Raw genomic sequence first — 15774 nt, 5'->3', positions numbered from 1 at the left:
CTGTCACAACCTTAACTTTAGGTTACCCTTAACTTCCTATGACCATGTGGTCAATGATTTTTGCTGCTTTACCACATTAACCTCAGGTCATCTTTAACCACTTATGACCATGCAATCATTGGCTTTCACTTCTTTGCCCTACTAACTCTAGGTTTCAATTAACCCCTTGCAACCATGTGATGATGATTGATCTTTTAAATTGGATAGTTGAGAATAGAAGACTTTAACTCTTTGTTTTTCTCTATAGTGTGGGTTCACCCTTCACAACTTCACAACAATAAAATGAACTTCTTGTTCAACTATACAATATTGTGATGAATATTTTGATTGAAAACTTCTTTATTTTGTAGCTTTGCAGCTAAGGTCTTCAACTTTGACTAAAACTCTATAATCATGTGAAAATTGTTTTAAACTTTGACTATTTCCTTTCATCACAACTTTGCAGTTTAAACCCTTAATGCATTTCATAACCCTCTGAAGCTATGCATACTTTATTTCTCTCTTTTACAATGCTAACTTTAGTTTATGACTAACTACTTGCGACATTGCAAAAACACTTGATCTGCTCTTCATCCAATGGCTAAGGATCCATTTTCTAAGAGCAATTGACTTTTCAACTTGTGACATGGAGATTTAGATGCATTTTGCACCATTGATTTGATTTCAACTTTGGTCTTTTCCATCTTTGATTTTTCTCTTCACCATTTCTACATCATTCAATGTTCACTCTACATTGAATTCAACTAATCTTTCTTCTAGCTTGTTCTCACAATTTGCATATTATCTTTAACCTCGGTCCTCATATTTCATCGCTGCCATTTTCTTTGAATATGTATGTGATCTCCTTCTTAAATGCATTGTCTTTACCATAAACACTTGATCAAATTATTAGGATTTCAAAACAACTTCCCTCTCATCTAGGAAATGCATAGACTTACCCTCCCTTTCCTAATCACCTAATATCAATGAATGCATTAGATTGCTTTTGAATGCCCACCTAGGCATACAAAAAGGAATAGATGAGAAGATAAATTCCTTAAAGGAAATCTAGACATAGACATGACATCACATTGACTCAATCCTAATCCTAGAAGTTTGAAAAATATAGGGGACTAAAATCATGGCAATAATCCCATATTTCATGACCACGGTATGATAGTTGGATATTTCTTGCAGTCTAATCCATCTCAATGCTCATAGGTAGCATTTAATGGAGATAATATAATATGAGATGACAGTATAATATGAGATGACACCTAGGTCAAAGGATGTTACATGAAAACATTTGAACAGGGAACTCATCGTCTAACCATTTGAACATATGTATCAACCATAGTATATGCTAGGGTGAACACTCCTCTTATTAGGTCTTATTAGGTTATAGAAACTCATTGATTTTGTGGGGTGAATATTATGTGACAAATATTTTTTGAAAGTTCACTCATCATGATGAAATAATATGTTTTCAACTAAATCTAACATGTGGAAGCATAGACAAAGCTTGGATGAAATTTGATAGTGAAAGGAAAAGGAAAGTGGAAAAATGTGGATAAAAACAAGATAGATGTCAATTGGCCCTCACTACATACAATAATTTGGGTGTAGGAGTGAGACAAGGCACATGTGCCCCAAGTATAACCAACTATGATGGGTATTGTCAATAGGAGGCATTGTTAGATGTGAAGCATCTATATGTGCTTTCTATTAAAAGGTCATTTAATAAGTCCCATAAGGAAAGTGTTATGAAGTTATCCTATAAAATTTTGTAAGGTATCAAGAATCAGTTAATATAACTAAAAATGATCATTAGGAAATTGGGGAGTTCAAATATGCAAACAAACATCATGTTAGGGGCTCTTCTTTTTCAGTAGTCATATGGCTACAGATAGGGGAAACGGAGAAATATGTGAAATAAAGAAATCTATGTTAATGTAATAGAGAGTCTATAAAAATTGTGATGCTTCAACTACTTTTCTTTGAGTATCTTGGTAGTGATGCAAAAGCATTATAATCATATTGTTGTTATGTTTTTCTATTTGGAATAATGAATAATAGATATCTATTTGATCCTAAGGTCTAGATATAATTTACTTGGGTTGTAATTGATTTTGATCATTTCTCTTCTATTTCAAGTACTTTTTGCATATGTTTACTATTTATATAAATTTATAGGTTTAAGTACTCAAATTTTATAGATTGAAGCTCCCAAGTTTGTTCGATCTCTCTGTTATAAAGAGGAAGTGGTGAATGATCATGTGGTTATTTTTTGGCTCCCCTTCATCATTTATATTCACTAACACATTCATTTTATATTGATGAAATGAATGGCAGAAACCCTTCATGTATTCAACTTAAAGATATAATCAGTTTATCACGTTCATTGAATATCTTTTATGAGGGAGTTGTATCTCTTAATTTAGAGGAGAGTTATCAATCAATGATAACTCATCCAACTATTGGTAAAATTTGTCCTTCTTTTTGGGCATATTGAGTCATTGTTTACATTTTGTTTCAAAGGACAAGTATGTTCACTAATAGTGTAATTTTTTCAAATTTGATAATCCTCTTACTCTTTTCTGTGTACTAACTTTAACCATGTTCTTATAGTTCACATGACACAACATTGTATGCCATAACCACGCATCCTCAACTTCTAAAAATGAGATTATCTCAATAGTAATATCAAGATAGAATAAGTTACCTTTTGTTTGCATTCTTATTCCAATTAGATCACCTTCATCATCAACGATCTTGACTTTTCTACAATTGTTTCTTGTGAGTTGAGTTGTTCAACTAAGAAACACTCAAAATATTGTACTTTAATCCTTGAACCCAATATGCATCATCCCATCTAATATTATCATTCAACATTAGTGATCCTTTACCTTTTACTGGACATAGAACATCATTGCCTATCTTAATAGTTCCACCATCATCAATTTCTTCAAATTTATCAAACTTACTTAGATCGCCAGTCATGTGATGTGAGAAACCACTATCAATAATCCATGAGTCATTGTTGATAATGTGAAATAAGGGAAGTTTCACTTTCATACCTTTCTTCATTTAGATCTTCTTTGATTGTAACATATACCATCTCTACCATTTCCTTTTCTTCATCATAACTGGACTCGGTGTGCTCTTCTTGGGCAATGTAACATGATTTCTTCCCTTTGTCTTTGTAATTTCTATTCTTCCTGTATTGGAAATATTTCTTTTCATTTTTGTCATTCGTACTTTTGTTAGGACATTTTGTAGCAAAGTGACTAACTTCATTACATTTGAAATAAATCAAGGGTAGTTTAACTTTATATTTACCTTTACCTCTTGACAACCTTCTTGCAAGCAACACTTCAAGATCATCCAGATCATCCTTATATTTTGACTCACTTTATTCTTTACATTTATTCTCTTTCTTCTGATTCCCAATTGTTAGTGAAGATTTAAATGAATATCCAGTTGTAACCACACTATTTTCATAATTTCTCAATTCAAATGTACTCAATCCACCAACTAAACTATCAAGTGTGAATACATTACCAAGCATAGCTCTCACTTCTTGAATAGTAGAAACTTTGATAGCATAAATAGGTATAAGAGTGTTGAGAAATTTACTTGCAATTTTAGAGTCATTGATAACTCCTCCAGTAGCTTTAATTACACTCACAACTTCTTTAATTTGGTTTACAGACTAGGCATCATTCTCACCTTCTTTCATTCTCATGTCATCATATTTTCCTCTAAGACTTTCAGCTTTGGTTCTCCTCACCTTATCATCTCCTCCATGTACAAGTGTCAACTTATCCCACATCTATTTGGAAGTAGTGCAATTATTGATATCATCAAACTCGATATTATTGAGTGCAGATGCAATCTCAATCAATAGGATATTATTATTTCTCTTTTCATTCATTTTCTCCATAATTAGAGGACCAACATGGGTGGTATATTCATGTTCCAACCAATGTGTGACTTTATCTCCAATTCTAGATAGATGTAGCTTCATTCTATCTTTCCATGATGAGAAGTTCTTTTTAATCATTTTGGGAACCTCTCATACATCTTTGATCTTTAGCTCAAGTTCCTTTAAACTTATTTCTCCAAGCACATTCTCTGATACTAATTGTGAGATAACTAAGAGGGGGGGGAGAGGGGGGTGTAAATAGTTACCCATGGCCCCTTTTAACAATTTCAATACTAAGAAAACTTCAAAAACATCATTAGTAATCACTCATTGTATTCATTCATCATAATAGTTAACATATTAAATCACTTTATGTCAAACTTTCCATTCATTGTTCTATAACAACCGAATGATAGTAATATCACTTAGTTATAATCAACCATATACTTAGTTGTTATCGAGTTTTAGTAAAATAAAAATAACATAAAAAATAACTTGCAACATAACAAAATCAATATATTTGACACCAATATTTTAATGTGGAAATCTTATGAAGGGAAAAACCACCTAGCACTGATAACCTAAAAAAGTTCACTATTCTAAAGTGAGCTCTATTAGGAGCCAACCTTGTTAAAGGCTACAACACATTGTTAATTTGAGAGTGTTAGAGGATTTAATCAAAAGAGTATCTAGACCTTATCACTCCTTGATCTTGTCTAAAGGGTGGCCTACTCCAAATGACTTACATACACCACTAATTGATGTTACCATATAGGATTTCAAAAACTTGTTAAGTCCACTTGATCTATGAGATTTTTTGCTACAATAATTAGAAAGTAATAGTGTAAAAATGACCTATTTAGGTATAACACTACCTTTCTTTTCCACATCTTATTTTTTCTTGTCTCTATTTTCTCTATGTCTTCTAATATTCTTTCTTTGTTCACTTCACTAGTTGAATTACACCTCTTTCTCCTTCCTCTACTCTTCTTGGTTCTCCTAGTTTGACCCTCTTCTTTCTTATTCTTCAATAGTTTACATTCATAGAAACATAATGAGTAACATCAATTTCCAACCAAAAACCAAAAACTATCTTGAAGATCTTGTTAAATAGTCATTTTGATACTTCCAAATTCTTCCATCTATTGCCACTTAATTGCCATTGTCAATCTCAGATTTAGTGTACTTAACCTCATAGAAAATAGACATTTTCATAGAACTTTGTGTGCTTCCTTATCTCTCTTTGTGTGGTTTGTGTGCTTCCTTATTTTCATAGAACTTTGTATGCTTCCTTATCTACATCATCACATCCCTATTGAATTTTCCCAGTCATTGATCTTGTAACAAAATTTTACTTGTGCCTTTAAACATCTCAAACATTCTAAATTTCTATTAAAAAAAGAAGTCTTGGATTCCATTTCTTTGAACTTGTTCTTCCATCTATTACTCGTTGAACATAACATTTCACTTAGGTAAAATAGTACTCAGTTAATACTAAAATTTCTTAGGCAATATGAATTTCCCATTGGCTTTGTCATTTTCTCAGTGAACACTATAGTCTCTCAACAAAAACATTCTTCCTTAACCTTGTCACTCAGTTAAGCTTGCATAGATCAATATATTATAATATTGCATGATTGTAAACTAATTAAACAAACATTAAATTATCAAATTCCAACTTGTTCAAAGTGCTCATTGAATACCACAATTATCAAATTTATTTTCAACATACTTTCTTCAAATCCTCTTCATTAATCATAGTAATATATCTCTCTACTAAGTTAGCATGATATGTAGCCAACTAAGACTTTGACATTAATGAAAATAGAACAACTTATATGAGTTTTTTTTACATACATTCATAACATTAGAGCTATTAGATTTCCACAATCTATCAATGTTGTGCATTTGATTTTTGGATTTGATTGTGTGAATAGATTTTTTACATCAATGTTTCGGATCACACTCTGTGATCCATCATCAGGATGCATGCAAGAGAAGAGAAAGAGAAGAGAGATAGATAGTAGACATACTCCAAATAAAAGGAATGGAGGGGAGGGGAGAGGAGAAAGATAGCACATAGAATGAGGAAAACCACCCACCAAGGAGACACCTAAAAACAAAAATAGACAAAACATAAAAGACCAAGACTACAAAAGGAGAACCAAATCTGTTCACACAATCAAATCTAGAAATCAAATGCACAACATTCATAACATTACCAATTATATTATCAATTGTAGCTAATAGTATTTATGATTCATTTTAGGGAGGAGTAGCAAAGACTTGGGAAGGAATTCGAGGTAGATAATTTGTGAGCATAGCTAGTAGTTTTGGTTTAGGGAATAAGGAGATTACTTGGTGGCTTGCAAGTACAATTTTAGATCTTTCTTGAGGTTCTACTAGATTTTTGTTATGTTATAGAGCTTGACTAGATAGGCTTTTGGTTGGATCTTAAGGGATCTTTCATAACTATTAATTGATTTGTATTTGGTCATAATCAAGAAGGCCTTACAACCCAACACGTTGCATGTGATCAGTTATTTTATGAATAAAGAGTTGTATTTTGGTATCATGTCTTATTTCTTGTGTTGAATTTCTATTGTGTGGTTATTGTTGGTGCCTTGGACATCACCTTTGGGGTTTCTTTGGGCCTTGTACTACACTATTTACACAACTTTACAGTCTCAATTGAAAAACAAATTCACAAAAATATAAAACCCTAGCACAAAACAACTAAACCCTTATTTACCTAGCAACTTCAAATTAGGATACAGTACTTGAAATTATGCATAATGGACTTCACAATTTTGCCAATTCCATAATATTACTTTTGGAGAGTTCTAAGATGATGAATCAAATGTCATTATGATTTAAAACATAAATAAATCACTTTAAATCATCCTATGAAAACCTCATAAAAATGTGACGTATGTGAATTAATTTCAAAAGGTAAATTAAACAACTTATTAACTTTAAAACATCAACATAGTTTCCATATACCACATAATCAACTATTAGAATGCACTTTGACTATCATTGTGAGCACACTTAGCAACATGGTCCACTAAATTGATCATTCAAAAGTGGGAATAAAGCCTTTCAAAATTCAATGTAGATAGGGACAAGCATGTATACATGTCTCAATCTTACATAATCACAATGCATATCCTCTAAGCTCATTTCATTGCAAGTAAATAACAATAATCAATCTTTTTCATGGCTTATCCCTAGGCTCTCCTTCATGGCTTTTAAAACTTGATTACCTTTTCCTCTAGATTATAAGTTCACTCTTGAAATAATCACATGTAGAAATATGGTGTATTAAGTATCTTGGAACTTAACCTTCTATTTTTCTTTCCTCCTTATTAGACATGAAGACATGTGGTTGCATCTTACATGATTGCATAGTTAACATACCTTCAACTTTTCATTGAAAATATGTGATATCGATATAGGAATTCTTATATGTTAAAAGACAACCCAGTTTTGAGGCAAACATATGTGAACCATCAAATATTTAACCCACTATTAACATCTTTACTTAGAAATAATGCAAACACTTGGACACATGGCATAATCTTGTGGCCTTGCAAGCTTTAAAAATTGATAAAATTTCATTGAAATTAAGCAATGGCCATTAGATCTTGTAGGTCATTTATCAATGAATGAAGCACCATGGGCCCAAAGGATGAACAAGGGGAAACCTTTTTCTAAATTTCATGAGATGCATGCAACAAGAAAAACAATGCACGGATGCACCTAAATGATGTGTGGCTTATCAAATATGGACCCACTGAACAAATGATTAAACAAATATAAGTGTGGGGCCAAAAGATAAGTTTAATTAATTAAAAAGAAGACCAACAGGAATAAAAAATTTAGCCCTGTGCAAATAACATATGGCCCCACATGAGGAACACACAACCCATTGTTAAGTGATTGAAAAAAGTGACAAAAGATTATAAGGTCTAAAAGAGTTTAAAAGGGTTTGCAAAGGATTTTAATCACTTAGTCAATTTTCAAACCTTGAACACAATATTAAAACCCTAGGTCATGAAATTCAAGGATATTCAAATAGATTTTTCAAAAATTTGACTTAACCAATTTCAACACTACCAAAAGTGACACTTCAATGCCACGTGTTCAATTTGTGGAAATTATGAATATTTGGATATGCATTGAAGGATGAGAAAACAAAGAGGAAATTATGGACCCTAGAAGTCAACCAATATGACATGTTTCCATTTCCATAAGATTAGTCATCTTTCTAGAAACAATAGGCTAGAAAATCATCCATTCATCTCGTCAAATGATAAGAATGGTAATAAGATTGTTAATGTTGAGGAGGTTTTAAATGAAATTAAGAATATGTGGATGAAGAAAGAAGTCACTTAATAAGATGAAAAGTCATTAGAACAAAACATCATTATTTGGTATGGTGGATACATCATCAAGATAAGTCAATATTTGACTTAGGGGGGAAGACTTAAAGGAAAACCCCTCATCCATCCCATAAAGGTATGAGAGATCATAAAAATTTGCATATTAAGATGTAATTTGATGTTTTGAATAAAGTGAGTTGAATTTTCAAATATGTAATTTTTAGATGACAATAATAAAATCTTATGTTGTTGATCAAGAAAAAAGCATAACAATTAAATAGTGTTAATTGATAGAAAGGTATTATTTTACCATTGATTGGTGTAACACATACTTTAGATGGATAAATATAGGTGCAGTAAGTTCATTTATCACTTTATATTCTTATGATCCCTTGGGAACTCTGAATTTTTTTTTTAAAGAAACCAACTTGATAGCAATAGTGATTTGAGAGGGGAAATTGTGGAAAGTGCTTAAGAACACTAACTAAGTAAGAAAGAGGTATTATCTGTGATTGTGGTTGGATTTTTATAGAGTTTTGGTATTGAATCATGACACAAAAGATAGATAATCTAGTGTTGATCAATGTCATTGATGAGCCTTGACCCATCTTCAAGCTACATCGAGTGAAGGCAATTGTAAATGACAAGTTTGATTCCCTATTCTCCATTGTTCCAAAAAAAAATTTGATTGAATATGTCCAATCATACAATCATTTCAAACTTGAGAAACTGAAAGTGTAATTCATTAACTAGGTGTATGAAGAGCTATTGTATGAAGAAAACATTTTGAAGTGAGATCATGAACACTTGATGGAAAAAGGTCTAGCCTATGTTGTTGATATTCCAACAGTATTTCATATAGAGTAGATTCAGTATTTTCTTAGAAGACTTCACAATCAATTTTAATGGATGAATAGACCACATACTATTATGAAGGAAATTATCCATCATGTGATAGGGTTTTGTGTGACTAGTGAATTGCCAATTGTAAGGAAAATACATACTAATTTGGTTTCTCAATTAACCAAGTTAAAGAAATATTCTAGAGAAATGAACATCAATGACATAGTATACCTAGAGGTTCAATTTTTCACTATGGTCATTAAGTATAGAGTTTACCAATCTAGCAAAATTAGCAGTACTTAGTGGAATCATCCATGCAACATAATAAATAGTGAAGGAAGATGATACTTACAACCTTGTGAGATGTTGAGAAGCTAGTTCATGGTGAATATGGACAAGATAAAGAAGAACAAGAAACAAATATTTAAGTATAGATAATTTTTGGTATGCATGTTCTTTTATGTGCAAAATTTATTTCTTGGTAGAGGAGCGATTCAATGAGATAATGAAAAACCCCTACTAACACAAATAAGTGAATTTATTAATAAAAATAGGTGATAATTTCAATAATGTAATGTGGGGATACTTCAAATATTTCTAATCTATGATAAATAAGAGAGAAAGGATCTTTAAAAACATCATGAAACAACATAAGAATGATATATGTTTTCTTGTTGATATTGACACTTGTAAATTGGAAGTTGTGCAAACAAGGGTCTTTTAGCTACCTTATATGGGTTATGAATTGGATGAAAAAATTATCAAAATGTAAGAAAGTGTATTATTGGCTAAACCTATAGATGTGACCACACCTAGGTTTGGAACTTGTGAAGAAGCACATTCAAAGATCTAGATGGAGCTAAAGAAACTAGTAATCTAGAGAATGACTAGAAGGATAATCCAATCATTTATAGAAAAGTATAAAAGTGAAGAATCAAGCACATCCACACTAGTCCTAGAAGAACTTGAGAAAGAGACAGAAGAGATTCTTGTAGTCAAGAATATCTAAAATAAGAAATGAAAACCCCAAGAAAAGGGTAAGGTGAAGAAATTAGCTAAAAAAGAACCACCCAAGGAGAAGAGGGAAGTGAAAAGTAGAGGAAAGAAGAAAGGAAAAATAAAGCAAAAGGATGTCCAGGAAGATGAAAAAGAAAGAGCAAAATATGATAAGGAAGTCAAATAATTAAAGGATAGTGGTAAGAAGACAATACCTACAATAGATTTCAATGCTAAGGATATAATAGAGAGTGGTATAATGGGAACTACAACTAGAAGGTATGCATGATGAGGATGAGAAGAAACTAAAAGATGTAATTATATACATTATACACAAGTTTTTCAAAAAACCAAGTGAATTGTAAAACATCCTACTAAAGGAACTTTATCAATTAGGTTATGCAATATGAAGAGTTTCACTTATAATGAACAAATAAATCATAGAAATATCCCTTATAAAGATTATGGTGGAAGCTTATACAAAATACCTCAAAATCATAGGTAGACCATCAAGGGTATTTGTAGGTGATGCATAAAAAGTGCATGATGAAAGAATAGAGATGTGGAAGAAGATCATGCAAATCCAATAGGAAATAAAGAAAGAATCCATTGAACAATAGAGGAAAGGTGAACAAGTTTTTGTGTAGACAACTAACCCATTTGAGACAATTAGGAAAGGGCTAACTAAATTACCTAACTAGGTTCATGATATTAAACAACAAGATGTTGGTCAAACTTGTGTAGAAATAGTGATTGTAGAATATATACCTTATGAAGTGGTGGACCACATGCCTAAGGTTCAAGAAGAACAATTGGTACATGAGAAGAAGGAAGAAGAGGAAAAAATAGTAAAGGAACCTATAATAGTCAAGAGAAATCTGATTTTGGGACAAGTTGAATAAAGAGGAGAAAGTTCATTATTGAAGCTATCCTTATAGAAGAAGGAGGAAATGAATAAGAGGCTCCCAAAAGGACTACATAAATTGTAGTGATGAACCTTTAAGGATCTATTTATGCTATCATAAATATTGAAGATAAAGGAAGAAAAGGATAATATGAGTGAAAAAAAGAATAAATGAAGAGTGTTGAAGACTATAAGGGACATACTTGATGTGGTTTATAACCCTAGGGAAAACATCATTAACCAAGTAGATGTAATTATTAAGGAAATAAAATGACAAGTACCTAAGCTAGAGACTACAACTATATAGTGGCCTAAACATAATTATGAGAAGAAAAGAGCTACAAAGCTAATTGAGGCCACTACTAGAGACAAAAAGATACTTGGTGAATTAGAGGAGAAAATAAAGGAAACTTTGAAGGAAGTAGATCAACTATTGAAAAAAGTGTAAAAGGTTTCAAATTTTGTTGATGATTTGGTGAAGAAGGTTGAAGAAGAACAAATTAAATTAGATTCATTGGTTGAACAATTCAATCCCATTACCAGTTTTCAATAAGCTATAATGCCAAAGTGAAGATGATTACACTTAAAGTAAGGTAGTTCTAAGTTAAGTAGGAGAAGAGGGTAATTAAAGTACTAGATCTACAATCATATTTGACCCCTACAATTGAGGTGATGTAGTAGAATATTAAGAACATAAATGTCCTAATTGGACTATTAGACATGAGTACATAAGATTCCATAAAAATATTGATAGAAGATCTTTGTGGGAAAATTATTGTCATGAATCATCTAAAGAGATCATGGTAAATGTCTTTGGATTTATCCAAGACAAATTTCAAGGAAGTATTTGACATGATGCAAGAGTAAGAAAAGGGGGAGTATAACTAGACACCTTTATCCTTGTTGAAAAAAGGAGGAAAATAAGTTTGATGTACAAATTAAGGTGTAGTAGAGCATAAAAAAGGAAATCAAGTTAATTTGAATGGTGTACAATGTTAGGGAGTTTATATTCCTAATATATGGAGAATGGTGTTCATAGGTACCTTGCCTATTTTCACATGTCAAAATTTTCCATAAATGCCAAAGGGGGGTATTTTTGGCATTATGATGAATGATGATTATATTAGTGAAGTAGTTAGATTTAGTGGTGTTTTGGTTGTGATTAATGGATACTTAGTCATAGAAAGTGAATGAAGAAACCAATAAGCCATGCATATGATGAGTAAGGAGTGAACTTGATCGACAAAAGGGAAAGTAGAGAAGTCTAGTGACTAGTGGACACACATACTTAGATTACAAGGCTATTGTGGTAGTGATTGGTGTGTAGTAAGAATCCAATGGTGCAACAAAGGAAACACCATCTATGTGAATCAAAGGAACTGTGGTTAGTATCACAAATCAAAATAATGAAAATTAAGTAGTTCGATGAGATCAGATGATATTGTGACATGTTAAAATGGATGAGTGTATGTTGAGATGGTAGCTAGAAATTTAAATGTATATGTGAAGAAGATTCTACAAGAAGTTTGAAATTGTTCAAAAACATTTTGATTGTTCTTCAAGAAATTACATGTAAACCCTATTACATATCAAAGCAATCAAAGAAAATGTATTATGGTATCAAGATATGTAAAATGAGTGTGGTGAATGAATGAAAAGGATGAAGTTTGGATGAATGGTATCGATTAGGAGGAAGAAGTGGTGATACTATAAAGAAATTATCTAAATATTGTTGAAGGTAAGAAGTTAGACAATTTTTGGATGGATCCAATCAAGATATTGTGGTGTACTAGGGTTGAGATTAGAGTAGAGTGCAAAGAATAAAGAAAGAAAAAATTTATAGTGCATAGAATAGATTGAATCTAATAGGAAATGAGTGCTACATATAGATCACTTAACTTGTTGTTTCTTAATAGTTGTAGTAAGGGAAATCCCTTAAGTTAGTGGATCTTAACCAATCTATTTTTATAAACCCTTTTAGAATGGTGGAAAATCAAAAGGTTTTTTAAATCCTCTAACAAGGTAGACCTAAAAATTATAATTATACTCCTAGTAGTATAGAAGATCAATCCTAACAAGGTGAATCCTCAAAAAGGGTATTTGTAGCTCCTAACAGGGAAATCTTATTACATGTAGAAAAGGGTTTGTTGGTGTTATCCCCACCATGGTTTAATCCCTCTAGATGATGTTTCTATGTAGAAAAATCATTATGTTACATGTGATGATTTTGTGGATATTTGATGTTATTTACTTTTATTGCATTGCATTAATTATTTGTTTTATGTTTGGAAGTTATTGTTAAAGTTTATTGGATTTGTGGTTGAATTAGTAGGCTACTTGTTAGTACTAAGTCACCTCTCCTCTCAGTACTCCTAACTACCAACATCATATACCTCTTTTATAAGGGGGACATAATGCATGAGGTTCCATAGTATCAAGTTCAAGGTTTATTCTAAGTTTGTGGGCCTGTAAATGATACATTGAAGGCACACTATTTCTTAGATAAATTTCTTGAATTTATATATGTGCTATACCTATGGAAATGGTTCAATAAAATACACTAAAGGTTTTAGAAATCTAGGAAAAATAAGGTGTTTTTTGTATTTTCATGGTCTTACAAGTCAAATAAACTCATCCATTTATCAATAAAACACTAAAAAAATAATAAAAACTTCACAAATTTTCAATGATTAGGAAATGTATCATATTTGAAGAGACTTTAATCATAGTTGATTAGTTTTTTGTCATATATTACCAATTACCCATCACATTTGAGAAATATAGTATCATCGTTAACCAATTAGACATCACATTTTTAAAATATAGGGTCATGTATAAGTATTATTTCATTGCATTTTAACGCTCTGACTAAATTACTGAACTATTATCTACATTTATTCCATCGCATTTATAGTATCACTTTTAAAATTATGGGCATCTTCATACCATTTAAGAAAAGTTCAAAATTTGTTTTGGATACTCTCTTTTCAGTTGATTCATTGTTAATCAAAATAAACTTTTAATTCCATCAATAGCTAACCTATCAAACAAGTTGATCATTTCCCTTTGTTTTTCCCAAATAAAATCAATTTGCAATGTCATCAAACAACATTGATCTTCAATTTTGGAAGGTTCACTATTAATGATTTTAAGTCCTTGACCTAGAACCCAAGGAATAAAAGCCAATCTTGAGCCTTTATCATAGGAATAAATATTTTTCTATTATAATCCATCATTTTGGATAGACTTCTTATTGATCAATCACTGTTGGAACCCTCATCTATAGCTTGTTTGTAACTCACAATCATAATTCTAGACCTAATCGCTCCTTTCAAAGAGAATATTGACTTAAGAGTTAGTCTTGGAAATTTAGTTTCATGCCTATAAGGAGATAAAATTATCATTTTAAAATACCTTAATAATCTTAAAAGAAGGAAGTGATACAACAAGAAAAAGTCACCCTTTCAAAAGAAGAAACAACCTTGACAATAAGTTGATCAATTACAACCAACCATGGATGATAACAAAAAGACCATGTGTCATGCCCAAACTATGAGGGCAAAAACACACAAAAAAATTTTTTTGAGATAAATTAATAATTATTATAATACTCACGTTTGATAAGTTTTGCGATCACAGTTTAAGTATAGGTTCTCTACGTTACATCTTAAGTTCAAAATTCTGAGGAATAAAATATAAAATTTGCTAAGCATTTAAAATTTTTAATAATTACTAACTAAAATTAAGGAAAGACATATAAACTTATTTACTCAACCAAACTCTTAACTATAATAAAAAAAAAAACTTAACTAAATACACTTAATCAAATAAATAAACACTAACTAAATCTAACTTTACTTACCAACTAAATACATTCAAAATTTTAAAATCAAATCTAAATTAACAATTACATCCATAACATCTAAAATTGAATGAATCGAAATCAAACTAACTTTTATTATTTAAACTTTACTAACCTGAACTAAATCTACTAATTACATTTCAAAATTGGAAACCTTCCAAAACGAATATCAATTTAACTAGCATTAATCCTAAATTACATACTATCAACAATTTTAGTAATACCAACTTACCTCTATACTTTTTAAATTAAGACTAATAAAATTCTTATTGTAACCATTAACTTAACTAACACTATATTTACTACTAAACAAAATTAACTAACTAATTCATAAAACTATCTAACTACCCTTTAGATTTAAACTAAATAATATTAAAAGAAAACTAAAATAACATAATATAAAAACTACTACACTTATAATTTCAAAACTATATTAAATTAACAACTAACTAAAACTATTAATAAACACAATTAAAAATAACATAAATCAATCCTAACACTAATACTAACCAACTAATATAATTAAACAACTAACTACAATTAACTTAATTTAAACATTTAATAATCACAAATTAAAAATTAAAAAACAAAAACATACTAACTAAACTTACATTCTAACATAATACTAAACTAAAACTTAACTGAAATTTAAAACTAATAAATAAAACATACACAATCTACGCTAAGACCAAAGCTAACGTACTTACTAACCACACCCTATACTCACTCACACTTACAACCCTCAAAAACTAGCGCCTACTCATCTTGACCAAAGGGGGAATGATATGGTTTAATTTAACAAGACACCACATCCTACATTCCCCACTTGGCCACTTGCCAAGCTGACCTCACATCCCCCTTGGGTGCTCCCCAAGGCTAG

The sequence above is a fragment of the Cupressus sempervirens genome, chromosome 10 (assembly GCF_028749045.1).
Source record: "Cupressus sempervirens isolate cs-2001-9-10 chromosome 10, ASM2874904v1, whole genome shotgun sequence".
Taxonomy (NCBI): domain Eukaryota; kingdom Viridiplantae; phylum Streptophyta; class Pinopsida; order Cupressales; family Cupressaceae; genus Cupressus; species Cupressus sempervirens.
The sequence above is the reverse complement of the archived record's forward strand: the minus strand, read 5'-3'. Positions refer to the sequence as shown.